We start from the raw sequence: 17,111 nt of genomic DNA on the forward strand, positions 1-17,111 counted from the left end.
AGGCCAAAGAGATTTGGAATTCCCTATCTTTCCCATTCCAGACTGTCAAATCTCCTCCCGTAAGCTTTCCTTTTTCCCAGGACTAGTAACAGGAGAAACAACTATTCTCTTTAGGGAAAGGCCCTTAAAACCTCTCACTCAGGAGAAATTTTGTTCTCTTGGCCCCCAGAAAATGAGAGAAAATTCATTTACTAGTATCTTGGCCTGTCTCCCATAATCTGATCCATTCTTTCTTATCCAGGATTTTTAGAGTGACAGATGCCCCATAAATATAAAAGGGTCAACGTGATCTGACCTAAAATTTAAAAAAACACAAACGTGTTGGAACAAGAGCCACAGCTGGCACTATAGTCAGCTTCAGGCTGCTCATTTGGGAATGCTGAAGAATAGAGGGAGGCAAACGATGTAAAATTGGATAACTGCGCTGTGTACAAATGACAACCTCCTTGCAAATCTCCACTCCTTTAAATTCATCAGAATGAAGAAATCGAAAGCAAAGATTCGGTTCAAATGGCTAGCTATAAGTACTGTTATTTATCAAACAGGTATGTTTGAGAAATGATTGAGAGGATTTGCATGGCTATTTATTATTGTTCTGAATGATGCACTTGAAGACCCTGGATGGTGTGTTGTGCATTCAGTCCCACACTTAGCAAATTATGGGTGTTCTATATGTTGTGAGTATAGTAGTTAAATGTGTCCTGATTTAAAACTGTGTTTTGTCAATGACACCAGTGGAAATAAACAAAATTCATTAAACTCAAATATCATCTTTGGCATTGTTAGTATAAATGAGGTTGTTAGAATTGAATACCTCTGAGGTTGTGCCTTTCTGTAAAAGTCACCCAGCCTTCGGAGATTATTCTGCACTTGCCATGTTTACCTGGGAATAAAGAAAAGAAACTTTAATTATGGGAATAAACCCTATTGGGAATGGAGAGAACTCTGTGTGCCTTCAGCAACCCATGGTATTTTTATTTCTTCCCCCAGTGCTCCCTCCTCTCTGAACTCTCCTCACTCCCAATATTTATAAAACCCTGGGTGCAGACTAGAATTATGTGCTCAGCATGGAAGGAAGGAGAGCTGGAGGAAAACACCAGGAATGTTAATGCACATCTGATGGAGGTAAAATAAGCATGTTCCACAGAAATTAACATGGTAATACAAAGGAGAAGCCTATTCAATAGTGTTTAAAAGTCATAGAGCCTAATTTAATTTAAAAGGTATTAGGATCACTGCCCAGATAGCCACATGTCTGTATTATAGATATCCTCAAATGAAAAAGGATAAGTGGTTAGCTTTTTTTCTGGGTCAAGTGTAATTTCTGATGAAACTCCTGCGGAGCTCTCCAACAAGGTCTGATCAGAAAAGAAGCACAGTAAATTTGGCATTTGGCTGAGTTCAAAATCTGATTTTAAGATTCATTTATACTTAGAGATGTTGTGTTGTTATTCTCTTTTCTTTTTTAAAAAATATGTTTTTTTATTGAGTTCACAGAGGAAGGGAGAGGGAGATAGAACATCAATGATGAGAGAGAATCATCATTGGCTGGCTTCTGCTTGCCCCACACTTCGGATCAAGCCTGCAACCCAGGCATGTGCCTTTATTAGGAATAGAACCGTGACCTCCTGGTTCATAGGTCAACACTCAACCACTGAGCCATGCCAGCTGAGCTCTCTCTTCCGATTTCAAACACAATAGCAACTGTGAACCAAAACTAATGGTAGAAGTATCAATGAGGTTATAAAAATAAAGTGTCCCTCTTAAGGACCAAGGAAATCCCCAAATCTTTGAATAGAATATAAGTTATTTCAGAGTAATAGAGCCAATAAAATCTCTTCTCAATAGCTAAATCAGTTGCCAAAATCCTGAGATGAAAGCTTTCTTGAGATAGAGGATTAAGCCTTTGAAATACCTGTCCTCATTATTTATCTATTAGAAGTCCAGCCACCTGTTTCTACGTCTTGTAAATGTCCTTCCCCATCATCCAAGTAAAGGCAGTCATAGTTGATTAGATGGGCACCTGATCCAAACAGGAATTTGGAACTAAGACTGAGCAAGCAAGATTAAAGATGCTGAAACTAGTAACATGTCAACTCAGAAGCCATTAGCAGTGGCTATTAAGCCATGTGGACTATCAAACAGAAAAATATGAAAACAGAATGGGAGAAAATCAGGGGGCTTCACCAGAACATTCTAGAATAGTCTTGAGTTCCAGTGTGTCCCTGAAATCAGCTACATTTTTGCCTTTGGGTTCCATGATGACCACTGCAGTCTATATAATATAATACACACTTCTCAGCATCCAGGGGGCTTCTGTTACTTCCAACCAGAAAAAGCCCAACAGTACTTTTGGAAACTGCCTTTTATAATAGTTTACTTAAAGCTAAAACCATTCCTATTTTAAATGCTAAGTTCAGACAAACCTGATATGAGCAGTGCTATTAATTTTGATGTTTTAAAAAAGATGGTAGAAAATTTTAAAAAACATTTTTTTATTTATGTTCAGTGTGTTCCTCCACAAAACAATAAAACAACAAACTAGTTGAAAATAGAGAAGAAAACTTTATGCCTTTATTTAGAGACTCATTCATGATGTAAAGACATATACTTTTAGGGAAAATTTTACCTTTATGCATCTTTCCTAACATCCTCAAGCAACCTGGCCAGTTTCTACTTGTGTAGCAAAGCATAGTGTTTATGACTCTATCATAAATGTATTACAATATGCATAGCTGTTAGTTATTCTCTGAAATTTATTGCAGCGTTACTCTGTGCCAGAAATTGGGAATATATGTTTCAATTGCCTGCAAGCCCAGTCCACAAAGGAAGACAAACAGACATAACACCATGTCGAGGGGGGACTGTCTTTGTTGCTCAATGTGCCTACATATTCTAGTGAGGGACAAGGACACCTCCACAGGAATTGCTAAGAGATAGCAAAGTCAAGCCTGTGACTCCTGGCCCTTCATCTAAATTCAGCCTATTAAAGAGAAGCCTAGATTGTTAAGAAAAAAAAATGTTTCCTTTGAAGATAATTCGTAGGAGTGGAGAGTTTAGCCTTATGGTGATTCCACTTCCTTCCCCATTAGGGAGAAGAGGGAGAGAACTACTGTCTCCCTTAAAGACACGTTGGAGCTGCAGGGCACCTGGACTTCAACGCATATAGAGACTGCTCTGGGTCTTGTTTAGAGGCTACTGGAGGAAATAGCAAAGTCCTTGAAAAGGAAATGGTTGTAAAAAAGAATGGCCCCCACTTCCAGAGTTTGCGAGAGCAGGGGAGGGGGCTACCGAAGAATACAGCAGACTGTGTAGAAAGATAGCCAAGCTGCAGTCATCGTGCAAGCATCCAGTTTAAGAGGGCTGACCCCGGGCTGAGGGAAACCTGAGGTATTCTACTGACAGGCAGAAGCTGAAGAGTGAACAGGTTCACAGAACAGTGTAGTCAGTGAGATCATCCCCACGAAGTTCACTCAAGAATCTAGCAATGTGCCCAGGGGAGAGCCAGGCTTTGGGTGTGGACATTCAACAGCCGAAGGAGAGCTGCAAACAGTACCCGTTAAATAAATAGATCTTTTCCCCCTTCCTTCTCATCCCTCTCCCTGACCCCAGCCTTGGAGGCCACAAGCAGAAACCGAGAATTGGATGTCAGATAGAAATACTGATACTGAATTGGACTGCATTTTTAAAAAATATACTTTTGATTTTTTACAGAGAGGAAGGGAGAGGGATAGAGAGTTAGAAACATCGATGAGAGAGAAACATCGATCAGCTGCCTCCTGCACACCCCCTACTGGGGATGTGCCCGCAACCAAAGTACATGCCCTTGACCAGAATCAAACCTGAGACCCTTCAGTCTGCAGGCCGACGCTATATCCACTGAGCCAAACCGGTTAGGGCTGGACTGCATTTCTTAATATCTGAAAGCAAGACCATTCTTTAATACCTGAAAATATTTTAGAGCAATGACAAATGCCCCAGCTGTTACCAGGAAGAAGGGAGACCTGCCGGTGTTTGACAGCATGGGTGGGAGAAAACAAAGCCAAATTCAAATGATTAAATAGACCAGTGAAACAAGCAAACAGATAATTATAAAAGAAAGGCATAAGTATTGATATACAGATGAGTATGGGCTGTCATGAGAAAAGCATGGGGCACTTGATTAAGTCTCAGGTGATCAGGGAATGCTTCCCAGAACCAGTGAGTTCAAATAGCAGTAGAAATTGTCCAGGTAAAAGGAGTGAAAATTAGAGGGGAAAGGCCGCTGGGCAAAAAAGTAGGGCAGGTGCAAATTTCTAGAGGCAGGAGAAACAATGGCCAGTCTGGAAAATTACAATCCAGTATGTTTTGAGCTTAGGTTCTGATCAGGGAGCAGTGCCAAGTAATGAAATATATAGTAGTAATGAATTTGAGTGTAATCTTGGAGTCTATAGGAATCCATTAAGCAGCATTTTTAAAGCAGAGAAGTAGCAATGTGAAAGACATTCTAGGTGCTGTGTTCCAAGACACCTGGAGTTGGGCAGACCTGCTAAAGTGCTGTCACAATAATCAAGGTGAGGGATGCTGGTCCTTCAAATTAGAATTAAGGTAATGACAGTGAGAATGGTGAGAAGGTGGCAGATATGAGAGCTCTTCAGGTAGTATCATCTAAAAAAGACTTGGTGGTGGATTGAATGAGGTGGTAAGTCAAAGAAAGAATTAAGGATGTATGCTTACATGTTTCCAGCTTGGACAACCAGATTCATTTAATCATTTAATAATTTTTTTCAGCACTTTTCAAATGCCAAGAACTCTTAGGAGTGTTGGATATAGATTCTGTAGTAACTGGCAAGATTATTGGATGCGAAACTAAAGAGTGAGTGTACACAGCTCTTCTTAAAATAATTTGATGGTCTGGGGTGGGGGGAGAAGATAGTAAGTAGAAAGAGGTGAAAGTTGGGAACAGGCTTTAGTTTTTATAAGATAAAAGAAGATGGCCAAATTAGTGAGATCTGGCCTGAATAAAGGGGTGTCTGTTATAGTAAGATGAAATTTATGAGGAGTTAATCAAGCCACTTAAAGAAATTTAGGGCCATTGTGTATTTTGAATATTCTGGCTATTTCTATCTCAGCGTCTAGAGTTTTCTGAAATACTAGCATTGTCTTTTGTTCAGATTCAAGTTGGCACTATTAAATTTACTTTGAAATTACTTTCTTCTGTTTAAATAGAATGAAATGGTATAAAGGGAGGGCTGTATGAACTGAAAACATGCATATGCGCATACACACACACACACACACACACACACACACTCATACTCTATGTGCTGTAGCCTAAGGCAGATCCGGGCACCTGGTCACTGAGGAAGTTTGTCATGAGTGCCCATTTGCTTCAACCTGGGGAAATTTCTCAAGGCATTACAGATTGATTTGTGGTCTTGATTAACTGAAATGCTCACAAGTGCATATATTGGGTATTTGAAAAGAAGACATTATACAGTCTATCTGAAAAAGAAAAGAGAAAGATCATAACTGTACAATACAAGAAAAGTAAATCAATGTAGAGAATACATTTGGAGCAGCAGCTTCAACACTTGATTGCACAAAATGACAGGTGGCAAAAGTGAGCCACAAATGCCCAGACCAAATTGTTTCTATTATTCTGTGTAGACCAGCTGAATGGGGTCCAACTTGAGAACTCTGGCAGTCCAGGCATCATAATGGGACTGGGTCAAAACATTTTCCATCAGATCTCTGCTAATTCCCAGAACTGAATATACCCAAGAAAATATAAGCTTTATGTCCTTATGTGCACATAAACCCATACCCACAATCTATTATTCAAATAGGTGTTCTATAGGCTTTTATGGGGTGTTTATGTGGTGGTGTGTGAATAAAAATTAAATATGCATGTGTTTTTGTTATATGGGCCCTAAACTTGACTAAATAATCAAGCCTTCACTGATTGAGCCATGATGTTGTCCTTCTGTTGTTCTGCTCTGTGATGCTTAGATTTTGGATTGCCAACCAGTGCGAGGCAATTTTCAATATAGAAAATGTTTACTTCTAGATACAGTGGGGTTGTCAAGAGGGAGATAATTGCAGAAAAAATAAAAGAGAAGATAATGGGACTTGAGGCTCAGGATGTGATTGGCTGAGAGGAAAAGGCATCTAGAGGCAGATTGAACGGTGGATAAATGTTCACGGCTGATGGCAGGCATAGATAAATAACATCAGAAATACATCTTGGACATTACCTTGTGAAAGACTGAATTGGGATAGAATACATATTAATTCGATACTTAACTTCAAGTGCTCTATTTTTCTCCTAGGGCATACATATATGTATGTGCTGTAGCTTGTAATTTGATTTCTGAGAGTAACTGAGATACAATCCCCCCTTTCCCTTTGCAATTCATGAATAGCATGGGCTGTGAATCATGTCTGGGGCTCTTAGAATGGCTTCACCAAGTAATGATGTGTCAACTTCAACTTGGGTTTTTATGGTAGATTTTATGGATAAGAAAATAATAACTGTATTTATTGAACTGACAGTGACTAGAATTATCATTGACTGTATCTTGAAATACAAACACTGCCATCACTTTAACATGTGTAATTTGTCCATGGTTCTTTTGTCTTGAGACGATAAGGATTATTTGTCTTTATAATGTATTCAGGTTCTGGTGAATCCAAAGGGCGTGATGCAGCATCCTGCCTGAGTACAATCTCAGTCTAGGGCCACTGAACATAAGGCCAAAGTAGGATTTACCACAGGATCCAGTCTGTTCCTGAATGTTCTCTTAATTCCATATATAAGAAGAGCAGAAAGAATATAGAAAAAAGGGGAAGGAAGAAACTGATATTTAATGTTTAGTCAGTGCAACCAAAGCTGTCCTCGAAGGCAGTGTAGTGACATCCACCACACTGGGTGGATTGCCACGAGTAAGAGAAAGACAAAAGATTGTCTCTGTGTGTCTAGGAGGGTTGGAAACACCCAAAATACCAATCACAGTTACCCAGCAGTCAGCTCAAGGTAATAAGAGTTCAAAGAGATTGGCTATTTCCAAGCAGAAATTACTTCCATTTTATACCTGGGCATACAATGAGGTGGGGTAAACAGAAAGAGCTTTTAGAAAAGGAGAGTGAGAAGCCGACCTTGTCAGGGCACATGGAAGCACCATCCAAGAAGAAGTAGACCTACCAGATCTCAAAGGCTTTGTTGAAGAGAGGAGCAGAGCTCTTGGCTAAGGGTCTCTGAGCTGTGCTGCTTCCAGAGCAAGAGTCTGCTCACAGTGAGTCTGCTGAACACACAGATGTGCCACCCTGCTCCTTCAGGTCTGCCTGCCCTGCAGAGAGCTGCCAGCCCAAGGTCTTGACTCTCTGGGGGCAGCACATACTCGGTGACCAAGTGAGGCAGGATTCTCGACCCAACACTAGATAGCTCTGATGGGTAGGACTTACTCCAAGATCTCCGCTGGGTGGATGGCAGCTTTGCTAGGTCTGCCTTATAGTTCAGTTTCTGCTTTTACCCCAACCTGCTTCCTCCCTCTTCCTTTCAGAGATCTGATCTCAAACAAATACAGTCACCTCAACCTGTCTCAGCATTTGCTTTCTGAGAACCCAACCTGCAACAGCAACAGTGTCTCAAATTGCTTTACTGGAGACACCGCTCAGGATGTATCAACACACAAGGCACATGTTATTTGAAACATAATAGTATCTCTCAAATAATAACTTAGGTCTGAGTTCATGCTCACAATTGACTCTTCTACTACTTGATGTCCATGTGGTTTGCCTAATAAGAAAGGATGTGCTGGTCAGACCATTGTAAGCATCTAGTTCCCCTGACAGTTGTATTTTTCATTATAAATGAGTTAAATTAGCCTTCTGAGAGACTCAGTTTATGCAAACAGTAATAGTATGAGTCTGTTCCTGGGACATGGACTCATTCTTAGAGTGCCCATAAAATCAGTGTCCTGAGCCTGTAAGGTTTGGGACCAAAATCTGACCATGGCAAGATCAGTGTCGCAGTACTGGACATCTGTTATTTTGTCTGTCCAGCACCCCATCCTCTGAGGAACAATTCTGCTTTCTGTTCTTCAGGAATTTGGGGGTCTCTCAATCATGACAACCATCACCACCAGCACCACTACCACTACCACCACCATCACCACCACCACCACCACCACCACCATCATCACCACAGCCAGGCCCATGCCCCAAGCTGGACTGAAGAAGTTCTCTCTTCTGGTCCAGTTTTAAACGTTTTTCCCTAAAAAATACTGTAAACAAATGAACTCCTTGAGGTTTTGACAATTGGCTCTTCGTTCTCATTCCCTAGAACTCAATGAGGTTTTCTACCTTACTCATATGGCACATGTATGTTCAGTTTAGCATGTCTGTTAGATTTGGCAACTAGATTTCTCTGTCTAGTGGAGATACACACGGGCAGAAGGTAGTTGGAGCTGAGTCATATGAGGGCAGCTCTCAAGAGATTGTCCTTGACACTGCATTTCCTAAAATGGTCCTACTTCCTGCACCCCCAAGCCTTGTTTGTTATCTCTTTCCTTAATGTGTAAATGACTCCAGCTCTCTTGCAATGAAAATGCCTTTTACCGTCTCAAGTTAGTCAATGTATTAGTCAGGTCTAACTGGAAAAACTGAAGCTACTGAAGTGTTTTGGACCAGATGCAGGGGATTGCTAACAGGTGAAAGAAGACCTCAAGGCAACCCGAACCTGGGAAACAGCCCAGAGTTTAGCTATAGCAGGAGGCCACTCTCACCCTCAGGCTCGAGGGACCAGGGGAGGTGGTTTATGAGAGCCCAGGGGCCAGAGCTACCTGGAAGAAGATGGAACCTCAGTAGACCTGTCCAGCATGAAGGAGAGCAATGAAGGAGACCCAGCTGCGTTAGTGCAGCTGCTAGAGACAGAGCAGAAGGGGAGATATATCCTGGCTTCTCCCTTCTTGCTGTCCTCCAAGCCCCCACCAGTGCCTCTTATTAGCCAGAGCCTATTGCCTGGCAGCCTGGGAAGTGAAATGTGCCAGGTCAGCGCCGCTGCCATACAGAGCACAGGACCAGCACTGCCAGGCCACGTTTCAGTCACTTCCCATGAAAAAACCTCAAAATGATACAGCCATTTGGGGCATCTTCAGGGGCAGGCAGCCTGTATTCCTTAGATGATTGTTTCTACCATGAATTGTGCATATTATTGGAATGGTAATTATATGAACCAAGCACTGGGCCAGGCACTGTTTACATTTATTCTTATAGGGCAGATATAAATACCCAATATACACCCACTTAACCCCAGGGGATTGACATTAAGAGGCACTGATTGGAAATCACATCCATTCAGGACTCTTCATTTACCACCCAATAAAAAGGTGAATTTAACCCTCTTCTCATAATAATGCCAAACTGAACATACCTGTGCCATATGAATAAGGTAGAAAACCTCGTTAATTGAGTTCTAGGGCATGAGAACAAAGACCCAATTGTCAAAACCTCAAGGAGTCCATTTGTTTACAGTATTTTTAGGGAAAAACGTTTAAAGCTGGAAAGTTACTGAATAAACAACAATTTGCTAATAGTATGCTTTTAAAAATTGTGAATTACTCTGCACAAATCCACCCAGAAAATGAAATGAATTAGAGTCCTGTTTTCATTGTGGTTGTTTTACTTCTAATGCATGTTTCCTTTGTGTTTGCATGAAAAGAGGCTGTCTCACTGTGTTGTATGTGTTTACTTATTTTTATAAATATCCAGCAGAAAAATTATACATTTTATGTAAAACAAAATTAGCAGGTGTTCCAAAGGAAGTTGCTTGTGATGTTGTCTCCCTGGCACGGTGGCAAAATAACTATGCAATTTTAAAGATGGCTAAGGCTATAGATTTTCAATTCCATTCTTACTTATGGAAAATTAAAAAGGGAAACAGATACTTTAAAAAGAAAAACAAGCCCACCCACCACTTTTGATTTGTGGCTAAAACAATTAGAGTAAATCATTTAGCAGCAACAGGAATTTAAAATGTGCTCTAAGGGAAACTGGGTTCAAATGTCGACTTTCTTTGATTCAAAGCTGTCTCTGAAAGTGCAAATAATGTAAGGGTCCTATGGCCTAACACCCAGACTATACTGAGAACTACATAAACACTTCTTGTTACTGATAATTTATAAGAAGTGATAAGATATAACTTGGATGCAATGATAAAAATGATCTAATAGCCAAGCACTTGTCAAGTCTCTGCTTGTGTCAAGTTTGCTATTATCCCATTGACCAAAGCAAGTCACACAGCTTAGTCATTGTGCATGAAGGCTTTGCATGGAGAGGAATTAGTTGCGTTCATTTTGACAAAAAAAACCTCCCTTAAATATATTATTATTATTATTATTATTATTATGTGTTTTTAACGTGTTACATACTAGTATTTGGCAGCATAAATCCATTTCTTCTTGCTGCGTTCTTTTGTCACTCAAAACTCTTTTCATGTTTTTACCATATTGATTCATTGAACCAGAAAATTCTTTTTGTGTGTTTGAGAGGCTGACCAATGCATATTTAGTAGCATCCTGGCCTCTACTCAGTAGATGCCAGTAACAAGCCTCCAGTAGTGACAACCCAAAATGCCTCCAGACATGGCCCAAGTTTTACCAGGGGGACAAAACTGCTCTTGTTGAGAACCACTACAGTCTAACGGTATATATCTAGAAGTTGAAATCCCCAGGTCATTGGGTAGGTACATCTTCCAATTTACTAAATACTATGGACTAATGTTTGTGTTCCCCCCCCCCCACCAAATTCAGGTGTTGAGACCTAATCCCCAATGTGATGGTATTTGGAGGTGCGGCCCTTGGGATATGATTAGATCATGAGGATAGAGCCCTCAAGAATGAGATTAGTGCCCCTATGAAAAAGACTTCAAAGAGCTGCCTCACCCCTTTTGTCATGTGAGGACACAGCAAGAAGACAGCTATCTATGATTCAGGTGCACTTGCCAGACACTGAATCTGTCAGCACCTTGATCTTGGACTTCCCAGCCTCCAGAACTATGAGAAATAAATGTTTGTTGTTTAAGCCATCTAGTCTATGGGATTTTTTGTTATAGCAGCCCAAGCAGACTCTGACACTAGATCTTACTAAATTGCTTTCCAAAGGGCTATGATAATTCACACTTCCAGAATCAGTGTGTGAGAGTTTGTTTCTGGCCATTACTTGACTTTACCAGATTTGTAAACTTTTATAAATCTGGTGAGCATTAAATTGCTTCTTATTGTTTATTTTGCATTCCCTGATGTCATAATGAATTCAAGAATCTTTATTTATGGGCAATTCAAGTTTCTCTCCCTGTGAATTGCCTTTTTTTTTACCCTTTCCCACTTTTCAGTTACATTGTTTTTATTTATTAGCTTATAATCCTTGATATATTTTGTGTGCAAATTGTTTTTTTAATTATGTGCATTGCAGATGTCTTCTCTCTGCCTATGACTTAACAATCAAATTGATCAATGTATCTACTCTCCTACTGAACACTTTAGAACCTCTTAATTCTAATCAGTAATGTCATTGAGGTCCTGTATTTTAGTTGAATTTTTATTTTAACCTCTATTATTGTTTATTACTTTACTAGTCAATACTTATTTATTTTGACTCACATGTCTACCAGTGTCTTTGCTCTCCATCTCTTCTAGCATTCTACTTCTCCCTTTTTTATATCCTTTAAAACAACTTTTGGCAAGGACTTTTCACCCTTAGTATTAAGTGCTAGTTTACTTGAGTTCAGAATTCTGGGTTAACAGTAAATTTCTCTCTTCTATGAGAAATCTGTTGTGTGTCTACCTATTCCTTTGTAGGTAATTTCTCTTGGTGATTATTTTTAAGAATTGCTTTGTCTTTGATATTCTACAATTTTACTATGATGCATCTAGGCAGCATTTATAGATATTTAAACTTAACTTTGTTCAGGCATAGTATGCTTCCTTATTCTGAGAACTTGCGTCTTTCTCAGTTATATTTTTTAAAGTTCTTTAATAATTTTTTTTAATTAGGAGATTTCCAAAAGTATCTATAAAGGGGTATCTGGTAAATACTAGATTATACCATCACATGACTTGGAGACTTGAGCTGTGGTGATTTGTGCACTTGCAGTCCAATGAAGAATCAGGAAAGGAGAACCACCTTTCTGACTAATGCTGTCTCATAAAGCCAGACATGAATGGGGCCAAAATCTGGAGAGAAACACCAGGGCCAAGGGCATTAATTTCAAGAGAGAGAGTGTGTGTGTGTGTGTGTGTGTGTGTGTATGCATGAGTATGCATATTTGTGCGTGAGTGTGCACGTGTGTGCGTGTGTGTGTATGTGTGTGTGTCTGTTTGTCTGTCTGGTTTCTAGAAGACGGAACAGTCAACACTCTCAAAACAGCAGGCAGGATAAATAAGATAAGGTTTATACATATCCGTTAGTTTTGGCAACTAGATTTATCTACTCCCACATGAATGGTTGGACGAGATGGCTAAGATTATCTTCTCCCCTGAAATTATTTGATTCTAATGCTTCCATGGATCACTGTCTTTTTGATTCATGTCATAGAGCTCTTCTCTCTTTTATACTGTGCTCTGCCTTAGGGTAAGTAAGAATTTTGCTATGTTCTAAAAACAGTGTAACCTACTTGCTTTTATCAGCTTGATATTCTTGATCCTAATTCAGATACCATGTTAGTATATGTGTTCCTATGCTTCCTTCCCATCAGCCCTTGCAAAGTGACTGAATACATAAATGAATTGATTATTCCCAAACTGAACCTAAGTTTTGCATATTCGTGGTAGTGTTTTTGAACAAGGCATCTGAGATGTCAGCTCTTTATCCACAGACCCACTCTACAGCAATAACTGACCCTGATCTAGCCCTGCAGGAGCTAGTCACTGCTCTAAGTACTTTACAAATATTAGGCAGTTTAATCCCCAGGGCACACCTTAAGAAGGATACTGTTATTACCCCCATTTTACAAATGAGAAGACTGAAGAGCCAGAGATTAACTTACATAACCAAAGTTTAAGCATTTCAAATGTTAATGTTATTGCAGGCTGGGCTATCCAGGAAGCAAATTGAAAGATGGAGTTTAGTGTGCAGGAATTATAATAAGAAACATTCTCAGGACAAATGCCTGTACAAGGGAAGAGAAGAAAGTGGAAGAAAAAGAACTTGAACAGGATGCAGTCTTAGGAACAGGGTTCGTCAACACCATCTGAAGCTGCAGCGTGGTGCCAAGTAGGACGAAGGGGCCAAGACTTCCACATTGACCAATTATCGGATAAAGGCTGCCCTTGGAAATGGGGCATGACGTTGGTGCAGCAGCTCTGTCTAGCCAAAAACATTTCCCAGGGAAGGACAGCATCCTCAGCCACTGGGAAATGAAGTGTCTCAGTCCTGAAGGGGGAACTGAGTAGTAGGGCACCCATATCCACTACATATGTGCCTATGAATCACTCAAGGATCCTACAAAGCAGATTCTGACTCAGTAGATCTGGGCTGGGGCTGAGCATTGGCATTTCTAACAAACTCCCAAGTGATGCCAATGCTGCTGGTTGTGATAGCAAGGTCCTGGTCACGCCACTGCAATGCTGCAAAGTTATAAATGGAACCTGGGCTGTCTGGTTATGAGTCTGTGGTCTTACCCTCTGTTGTGCTGCTACTTAAAGAAATTCTTGGCCATGGCTGGGTAGCTCAGTTAGTTAGAGCATCAACCTATATACCAAGGTTGTGGGTTTGATCTCCAGTCAGGACACATACAACAATCAAGCAATGAATTCATAAATAAGTAGAACAACAAAAATTGAAGTTTCTCTCTCTCTTTCTTTCTCCCTTCCTCTCTCTCTTTCTAAAATCTATAATAATAAAAGGGTAATATGCTAATTAGACCAGACATCCTTCGGACAAAGCCCAGGTGGGAGGGAAGCCTGGGTACCGGGTGCCTGCAGGCGGCCAGAGGGAAGCCAGCCTGGGTCCCAGGTGCCAGAGGGAAGCCTGTGCTGGCAGCCGGGGGAACGAAGGCCTACTCTTGCACGAATTTCGTGCATCCGGCCTCCAGTTATACAATAAAAATAAATGAAATTCTCTGCTAAGATTTTAATTCTAAAGAACTAACTTGATAAATTGGGCCAGACTGACTAGCTTTAAAGCATTCTCAGGTCTCCTGGCTTACCAGAGACACAGGAGTGTCTTTAGTGGACGTGCTATCCCAAGCACTGGATTATTGCAGCAGTTTATCATTGCTGGCTTTCATAGTGATGCTTTAGTCCAGGAAATTCTTTTCAGCTAGCCTGACAGTCTCCCCTACCCCCACCCCACCAACCTTTAATCAAATATATCAAACATGAGAGTGACTCTAACTAGTTAGTATTCATATTTTGTAGTACACATTGGCTATTCTTATTTTTATCAGAAAATTACCATTTTTCTATTTAAAGAGTTTATTATATTCCTGGGTATTGAGTTTTTTATGTCTTAGAGCCAATTCGATTCCCCAAAGGAGCCCATCTTTAATTTTGCAATAAAAACCAGTAAGACACTTGTGAAAATGTAAGCTGTTTAAATCCCATGCTTATAACATCATTGTTCTGTATTATCAATCAATAGGTACTTTGTGGAAAACATTTAAATCTGCCATTTGTCACTGAACCAGTAGTGTCAGCAATAAACTTCATTTTCTCTCAAAAGAAAACCCCACAGAAACCAGTAGAGAATTGGATTTGATGTCCAGATTCATCTGTACTCAATTTTTTAGAAGCAATTCTATTTTATAAAATCAAACCTATACTAAGAATTTTCTGTGTTATAATAGCCTATTAATTGCATGATGATACTTTTCTCACTATGTACTCTCCACAAGCACAGAGAGGAGAAGATAAAATACAATGCAATTTTATAATATCCACACAAAGGACAAATCTGAGAATCAGTAACATATGTGTGTCCACTCTTACCTTGCTTTAGATTGCCATAAAATAATTTAATTACATTATACTTTATTATTTTTAAAAGAACTATGTGATAAGATTACCCATATATTCATATATTTATAGCTATGTAGAGATTGGGTAGCAGAGGCATGGAAAAGAAAAGTGATGTGCTTGAAGATATTTGTTGGCTTGTAGGAAACAAAAGCTTGCACTGGGCAACATTCTGTTTAAGAACCCTCTTCTAGCTCAGCCTGTTCCCTAGGCAACAAAAGTCTGTATTAAAAAAGAAAAAGAAAAAAGGGAGGTAGTACTTAGAGTAGTTAAGGTTTCAGAGTTTTCTTCATTCAGGAGATTCACAATGGAAAATCATTTGTTTGAATACTGCAGTTAGTAATAGATTCTAGGAATTTGGGTCAGCAGATAGAGTAATTGTGCTTCTAGAATGATGGTTCTCCAAGTGTAGTCCCTGAACCAGCAGCACCAGCAGCACCTTCACCTGGGAACTTGTTAGAAATGTGAATTTCCTTCCTCATCCAGATCTGCTGAATCAGAAACGGGGGTAGGGGAGTGGGGGGCAGAGTGGGGAGGGAATGGTGAAGCAGCAATCTTTTCCACAAGCCCTGCAAGTGGTTCTATAGCCCACAGGAGTTTGAGAACCACTGTGGTTATAAATTTATAAACATCTTTAAAACTGCTTCTGTCCCAAAATGGTTTTCTACACACATATTAGGCACACATGTATGGACTCAAAAATATTTAAAACATTCGTTTGAAGGAACTCTTACTCAAACAGTTGTGTCAGAAGCAAATTCCTAACTCCAGAGGATTGAATTAGAATAACCTGAAAGTTCCGTTCAAAGCCTTTTTCTAGGCCTAAGCTCTGAAAGCTACAAATTGCATGGGCAGCCTTGGCAGTAAAGACACCACCATTGAATTTCATTTCAGGCGATATCTGGAAGAGCAGTCAGCAGCAGGAGGCATCTTTCAGGAGGAAAAAAGACATCTTTATTCTTTAAATAGAGTAGAAAATGACTCCCATCGGATGGCTGAAAGCAGCTTTCCCAGTGAGGCAGAGCTGTAGTTTGCAGGGCTCACTCCTCTGCCTGCTGCGTGGAGAAAAGGTCGGGGAAGATAAGCGCTGTGAAAAGGAGAGCAGATTCTGTGTTTTGTGCCGGCTTTTCTTCCTTTTGCTGGTTGATATTGGGAAGATAGCTGTCAGATCAGTAACCACCGGTTGAGAAGAAAAGACTAGACCCTCATTTTCAAAACTGTACAAAAAGAAATAGTGAATTCATAGCCAATAGCTAAGAAGGAAGTTAGTGCCAATGGCATACCACCCATAATCTGGCTGTATCCATTCCAGCCCTAGATATAATTGAGTATATTCTAGTCAGTTATAAATAAGAAAGAAAAAGTATATGTAGTAAGATCTAAAGACAAAGTTGGATTAAGCTTTAATTTACATATTAAGACTTAATGTAACAAGAGCTATGTAGGTTTTTAAAATATGTTTTTCAACTAACATTTATTGAGTGTCCTCTATTAAGCACTGACATACAAAATCTCTGTACAAATATTTAAATATTTTACTTAAATACAGTGTTTTTCAAGCAGCTTTGTTCATTTGTTCTAACAATTACATAGGGTGGGGGCATCGTCACTTTCCAGCTTCATGTCCTACTGCAAACCGACGACAGTCAATCTGATGCCTCTTAGTTCAAATTCAAGTGAGATATTCTAGCCAAACCCCATCTGAGTTTCTGATTTAGTAGGTCTGAGGCAGGCCCTGAGAATTTACATTTCTGACAGTTTACTAGGTATGCCGCTACTAGTCCAGGGACCACACTTTGAGAACCACTGCTCACTGCAGATGCCCTTTAGCTCTCATGCTAATCAGGGGCCAGGATTAAGAGCCCACACATTTCTGTCTGATTATGGTGTAGACTCCTGTTTCTCAAGGACTGGAATTTCCCTCTTCTTCTCCATCATGCGGATGTCAAGGACAATATATAAGTAGTTTGCCTGATCTAGTTGCTGCATGGTCAGGCTGTGTGACCTTTTCACAACAACCAGAAAGAGTTGCCATAGTGATTCTGTCTTACTCTAGAGATATATTTGTACAGGACTTGCGATTAGAATTGAAGTGGAATTGATCCAAAATGAATAATC

This window comes from Myotis lucifugus, unplaced genomic scaffold (assembly GCF_000147115.1).
Source record: "Myotis lucifugus unplaced genomic scaffold, Myoluc2.0 scaffold_8, whole genome shotgun sequence".
NCBI classification, from domain to species: domain Eukaryota; kingdom Metazoa; phylum Chordata; class Mammalia; order Chiroptera; family Vespertilionidae; genus Myotis; species Myotis lucifugus.